The sequence below is a fragment of the Ruditapes philippinarum genome, unplaced genomic scaffold, assembly GCF_026571515.1.
Source record: "Ruditapes philippinarum isolate M1 unplaced genomic scaffold, ASM2657151v2 ctg607_1_1_1_1, whole genome shotgun sequence".
Classification (NCBI taxonomy): Eukaryota; Metazoa; Mollusca; class Bivalvia; order Venerida; family Veneridae; genus Ruditapes; species Ruditapes philippinarum.
Window position 1 is genome coordinate 49294 of NW_026854188.1, and position 7735 is coordinate 57028.

A 7735-nucleotide genomic window follows, 5' to 3' on the forward strand; every position below is an offset into this window, starting at 1 on the left:
AGAATAAATTTAAAAAATCTTCTTGTAAAGACCCAAAAGGCCTATGGGGTCATTGATTTTCACTATATGTACATATAGTAAAAACTTAAAATACCTTCTTGTCTGAAGGTACAAGGCTTAGAGGTTTGATATTTGGTATGTGTTATTATCTATAGGTACTCTACCAAAGATGTTCAAATTTTGCCTCTAGTGTCAAAATCAGTCCCACCCCAGGGGTCATAGGTTTTCCTTATATGTAAATGGTAAAACTTGAAAAAAAATTCTTCTAGCAATTAACAAATGCTAGAGGTTAGATATTTTGCATGAAACATTGTGTTGTAAACCTCTACCAATATTGTCACGGTCTAGGCCGTGAGGTAAAACCTTTGGTAGTGTTCTCTCAGTAGAGGTTTATTTATGTAGTCTGTAAAGGGAGTTGATTGGTTCCACACAGTTAACTTCTATAGTGATTACTATTTTATATCTACTTTGCTCACCTATAATTTTAACGGATAACTAGCTCTATATAGATAAATAAATTCTCTGTACGATTTAAACACTGTTTATTCCAGTAGTAATTATTCCAGTAGTAAATTGCAAAGTTTATTTTGTTTATAAAACAAAGTTACAATAACAAAATAATAAATTGTCAACAAATGAGCACAATTGTATTTTTATCATTCAGCAACAGATTCAATACGATAATGTAAGTAAGTAAAAGTTTGTAGTAGAAATCATCAGAGTTTCAAGTCCTATTAATGTTAAAACCGTTTTCTAAATTATATCTCCCTTAATTTAATGTATCTTAATATCTAACGCATGTACCTTCTTTAATACTCAACACACGGAAAAATAGCGTACCAGTGAACCGTGACCAAATTTAACAAGCAGTTAAATAATCTATTTCAAACAGTAAAGTGTTAATAAAAAACGTGTAATAAAGATTAAATATCTAGAAAATAGCTCAGAACTGTTAAATCTGAATAAATAAATCGTTATTTATCAAGAATAGTTTAATTACTTTAGTACGTAAAATTGCAGACGGCACTTATAAATTTTTCCGTTCAAATTTGTATCTCAACAAAACGGGGTTTTGCCTCTAAAGTTCTGGTCAAGACTCTCCCATTCAACCAAAAATCCGGGCCCTTTTATACCCAGACAAATTCCAACCAAAATAAAGTGGTTAAAGTGGTTGGTTTACTAAAGTGGTTGTGGTTGGAGCCAAAAAGGATAGATTAAATCTGGCTCATAACCCGTATACATGGGTTGGTGTTTTGATTTCTAGTAAAACACAGCTCATTATAAGTTTTATGGCTAGAAAATGTCAACATATCCTCACTATTAAAGATTAGAAGAAAAGTAATTTCTCAAGTTCAAGTCAATTAAGGTAAGGAGTTGAGTTCATGTAGTTCAGTTATGTTACAGTTATAGTTGAAAATTTCAGGTCACTACAATATTGTTCAAAATATATAGCCCTTGAGTCAAAATTGGGCCTGCCCTGGGGGTCATTGATTTTCAATATGTACATATAGTAAAAAATTGAAAAATCTTATTGTCTGAAGGTACAAGGCTTTGATATTTGGTATATAATATCATCTATCTATGGGTTCTCTACTAAAGTTGTTTTGATTAAATTGCCCTGCCCAAGAGGCGATAGTTTTCCTTACATGTATAAAGTAAAAACTTGAAAAATCTTCTTTGAATTGACAAAGGCTAGAGGTTAAATATTTTACACGAGACTTTGAAAATTGAACTTTGATATCAGGTGACCTAGATTTTGATGATGTGACCTACTTTCTTGTCCTTTGATGTACAGCTATGAAATTTGAGCCATGTGCACAGATTAAGATGTAAGAAGAATTTTGATATCAGCTGACCTAGATTTTGACTGTGCTGTCCTTTGATGTAGTCATGAAATTTAATCTGACCTTCACCACTAAATTCATTAAACTCAAATGCATTGATATATTCCTACTCTGAACTTTTATTTGAATAATGATTTAACCACTAATCTGATAATAAGATTAGATAGATCTATGCATTATGACAATCTTCAATTGTATAGAAACAAAAAAAAACTCTGTTCCTACACTACTATTAAGTGTTGTATTAATGCGGAGGCATAGCATTTTTCACAAATGCAAAGTTTGTCATTGTTGTAGAAAGTTAGTTTTAATTAACACAAAATTCATTAATTCTTAGTTTAGAACAGTTATAAATAATTTGTGAATATATAAATTTGATACTTGTGAAAAAGATTAAATGAACATTTATAAGCATTATACTTGTGGGTTCTGGTCATTAACATTAATATATATTTACAACTCTTCCTTTTATTTTATCTTTAAAAGATGTCACATGAAACAAATCCCTTAAAAGATGATATCAAAAGTATAAAAAATATGTAAAAAATGTGTCTACATAATCTATTTCTTGACTTCAGGATTGAGAAGTTACATATATTATCAGTGGAAGGGAGGCAACTCATATATTTATTCCTTGACCAGCTTTCTAGACAGATTTTATAATCCATGTTATTATGAAATGTGAAGAAAGTACAGGTAAGAAGTTATCACATTTAAATAAAGGGAGACATTAATTGAATTTATGAGCTGTTGATAAGAATTTTTAGCTCGACTATTTGCAGAATAATCGAGCTAATGGAGTCACCCATTTGTCGGGGTCGGCGTCCCTATGGTTAAGTTTTTGTATGTAAGCTGGTATCTCCATAACTACTGAAGGGAATGGATTGAAACTTCACACACTTGTTCTCTGTGATTATCTAAGATGATTGGCACAAGTCCCATAACACTGATTTGCTTTTTTTCATAATTATGCCCCTTTTTAGACTTAGAAATTCTTGGTTAAGTTTTTGTATGTAAGCTTGTATCTCCATAACTACTGAAGGGAATGGATTGAAACTTCACACACTTGTTCTCTGTGATTATCTAAGATGATTGGCACAAGTCCCATAACTCTGATTTTACTTTTTTTCATAATTATGCCCCTTTTTCGACTTAGAAATTCTTGTTTACGTTTTTGTATGTAAGCTGGTATCTCCATAACTACTGAAGGGAATGGATTGAAACTTCACACACTTGTTCTCTGTGATTATCTAAGATGATTGGCACAAGTCCCATAACACTGATTTGCTTTTTTTCATAATTATGCCCCTTTTTAGACTTAGAAATTCTTGGTTAAGTTTTTGTATGTAAGCTTGTATCTCCATAACTACTGAAGGGAATGGATTGAAACTTCACACACTTGTTCTCTGTGATTATCTAAGATGATTGGCACAAGTCCCATAACTCTGATTTTACTTTTTTTCATAATTATGCCCCTTTTTCGACTTAGAAATTCTTGTTTACGTTTTTGTATGTAAGCTGGTATCTCCATAACTACTGAAGGGAATGGATTGAAACTTCACACACTTGTTCTCTGTGATTATCTAAGATGATTGGCACAAGTCCCATAACACTGATTTGCTTTTTTTCATAATTATGCCCCTTTTTCGACTTAGAAATTCTTGGTTAAGTTTTTGTATGTAAGCTTGTATCTCCATAACTACTGAAGGGAATGGATTGAAACTTCACACACTTGTTCTCTGTGATTATCTAAGATGATTGGCACAAGTCCCATAACTCTGATTTTACTTTTTTTCATAATTATGCCCCTTTTTCGACTTAGAAATTCTTGTTTGCGTTTTTGTATGTAAGCTGGTATCTCCATAACTACTGAAGGGAATGGATTGAAACTTCACACACTTGTTCTCTGTGATCATCTAAGATGATTGGCACAAGTCCCATAACTCTGATTTGCTTTTTTACATAATTATGCCCCTTTTTCGACTTAGAAATTCTTGGTTAAGTTTTTGCGTGTAAGCTTGTATCTCCATAACTACTGAAGGGAATGGATTGAAACGTCACACTCTTGTTGTCTGTGATTATCAAAGATGATTGGCACAAGTCCCATAACTTTGATTTACTTTTTGCATAATTATGTCCCTTTTTCGATTCATAAATTCTTGGTTAAGTTTTTGTGTTAGCTTGTATCTCCATAACTACTGAAGGGAATGTAATGAAACTTGAAGGGTTTGTACCTTTTCGGACAATTTTATGTATTCATATAGGTAAGCATTATGATACTCAATAAAACACCCTTGTGACAAATTTTCGAATAGTCGAGCGTTACTGTCCTCCGACAGTTCTTGTTATATGTCCAGACATTAGAAATTAGACATGTTGTCTGTTTTGAACCCAGTAAACAATATTCAAATATTTATCAGGTTTCAAGTTGTGATAATGTTGCACAGGCAATTTTGTTTATTTCATTTCATGATTTGACATTATCCATCAACAAATTTCTACCAAACAAAACAAAACTGGAGTCAAGTACTCTCAAATTATTGAAATGTGCTTAAATTGTGATAACTTTGCAGCAAGTAAAGTGTGGCCTTTATCTTTAATAATGCAATGCTTAAAATGATCAAGATTTTTTTTTTTTTAATTTTAAGAAATTTTCTAAAACTTTGTTATTAAATTGATGTATATAGTTGGACATTCAATAGTGAGAGCATCAGATTATTTATCCAGTGGCCCTGAGTTCAATCCTTGGGCAGAGTGGTTGCTACTATACCTATTAAACAATTCATGGTACAAAATTTGGCCAATATATTAATAATATAGTCAGTTTTCTTATGTGGTATTTCTGTAAAACATCTGATTCTGTATTTAACTATTTCTTTATTTAGTATTCTTACAGTTTCAGATGGCATTTTTCAGACAGAAGTTTGTGTTAGGATGATGAATGATGGCGATCTCTTCTGTCAGTAACAGAATGAGGTAAAAGCAATATTTGATTTGAAAATGCATGAATTTTTACAAAATACTGTTTCGCTCCTGCATAAACACACAGTCACAGAGAGCAGTCATAGGATAGTTTCTGTAAACATAAGAAAGGGGCACAGTTACTGGTCATAGGATAGTTTCTGTAAACATAAGAAAGGGGCACAGTTACTGGTCACTACCATATTATGATAGTTTCTGTAAACATAAGAAAGGGGCACAGTTACTGGTCACTACCATATTATGGTAGTGACCAGTAACTGTGCCCCTTTCTTATGTTTACAGAAACTATCCTATAGGACTGCTCTCTGTGACTGTGTGTTGTTCTTATGAAGACAGCAACTGCCCTCTATGGCTGCTCACAGTGACTGTGTGTTGTTTTTATGTAGACAGTTATTTTCTTTTGACTGCTCGCCGTGATTTCATTACATGTCATCTGCTTATTTAGTGTCTGCAGAGCATTCATAAAGTTTGAACTTCAACGTAAAGAAATTAAGGCGGGACAAATTACAAATACCTTTTAAAGTTTCTTTAAGTTTTATTAAACAGCTTAATCAAGCAAATATATAAACTAACCCAAACCCTAACCCGGTAATATTACGTAAGATATATGTACTTTGACCTACTGTAGTACCCCCTGCCAAATTAGGTCATGATCGGACAACACCTTCTGTACCCCCTAAGGACCTAAAGCTATTATGTCACAAAAATCGTTAGATTCACATAAAAATATTGTTTTAAGTTACAATCTCAAGTTCCCTCAATAAAGTTTCTAATCAAAACAAAACTTGAACTTCACAAAAATAAATGTCAGATTATTTGATAAAATCGTAAAACCTCAAAGATAAATTAATAAAAACTTTGTGCACAAGAATAATTCGAATAAATGCCAAAGTATAGAGAATTTGGAAGAAATAACAAAACGGTGCACAAAGTGAAATTTTGGTGTTGAAGCTCCTGACTGAAGCTGGCTATTTATATACCACAATCCCCACACATTCCACAACTTTGTGGTAAGAACGCCCCACAGATATTTTGTAGGCTTCACAGTTTTTTGTGGGAAGACGTCCTACAGTACAGCTTTTCTTGTGGAAGGAATGCTCCACAGTTTTTTCTGTGGGCTCCACAATAATTTTGTGGGTTATCTTCTGCACCAAAAATAGGCATCTAATCAACAAAATATATACATCAAAACTTATAATAAGAATAATCAAATTCAAATATTACATTTTCTAAGTGACAATATAAGTTAACAAATTATTATCATCGGATAAAGAACTATCCTTTGCATTCACTACGTAATCGCAGTAGACATGGTCCAACATGGCATGGCAAAGTGCATTACAATTTATCATAAATATACAATGTTTGCAACTAAATTCTGATGGATTTATAAGGTAAAATTTACATATTAATTGTGGCTGCAATGTATACAACCAAACTTTAACATCTTTAGTGTGAAATAAAGGAATTAACTTTTTTGACAGAAGTCACAAACACAGATTAAACACGCAGGATTCTACCAAGGATAACATTTAGGGAAAATCTTCCAGAATCAGGAAGGATTAAATAGTTGGCACAATACGTACATTAACTTTGATGTCCTGTAAGTTTCATTAGGACACCACATGCTTTACTGTGTTGTAAAAGCTTCTCAAAATGAAAGTGAAAGTAGAAATAAACAAGACTGAAATCCAGTGAAATCACAAAAGGTAAAATTTCTAGGGCATTACAATACTAATTAACCAATTTTAGCTCACTTGTTCTTAGTGATTGCCTGATGTCAGTATATGATAGTGAAATATCTCCAGTTACTGAATTCCTAGGTAAGGCCTGATAAGTAGGCTATGAAATATATTAATATATACAGTAAAACTTTGTTCGCTCAATCTCGGAGGGCCAGCTCATTTATGCCAGAGATCTGTAGTAATTAGTTACAGCTAACCGAGGTTGAACTATTTTCATGTATTGTATTATATCTTACATCTGACATATGTCTGAAGGTTTTCCAGCTTACAGACATCGGTCGAATGTTAAATACGTTTCCATTATTTTTTGTTGGTACATCATTTTTTTGTACTTACTGATTGCATCACAAAAACTTTGGTCTGATTTGTAGTTTTATTTTGTTTTCCATGAACGTCCTAATGCAAGAGTGGAAATGAGAGAAAAAACAAAGACGCATTTAATCACATTTGAATATTTAATTAAGCTGCATGATTTTAATTGAAAGTAGTTATGTAAGAAATCCTACTTAACTATTAGACAAGATCTGCAGTAGATTAAAGAAATCTGATTCTTTTAAATTAAAACAAAAACAACAATAAAAAACCAGTTCACAGTTTATAATTATCAACATTATGGATAATAAACAAAAGCACAAAAGGATAATGAAACTTGCTTTTCTTCAAGAAAATATGGAAATAATGTCAGAATTTGCTCAAATAATACTAGATTTTATGTTCAGAAGTCAGAAAAATGATATAAATGATAAAATTAAAAGATAGTTTAATAAACTGTAAGTTATGCCTACAATGTGTCATGTATCTGTGTGAGTCTACTGGCATGTGAGCAGTTCCTGCACAGAAGCAGTACCTGTATTTTTCGTGTAAACGCTTGATTTTTTCTTGATATAAAATCAAGCAGATGCATAAGTGAGACAAAATCTAAGTGTCAGTTTGGCAGTACTTATAAAAAAATTTCATTTTAAATCACTTTCACCTGTGTGATGTCAAAAAGTGACCTTGTTAACTTTGGGGGATTCTGTCCTTGCCCGCACTTACATGTGAGGCCTCTTAAAGGGTTATCCCCTTACACCACCTGTGTACAGATAAGAAGGCAGTGCGACAAAAATCTGTTTAATTATCAGAATTTTGATCTATATTACTATATTAAATAATTTTATGGCTTTA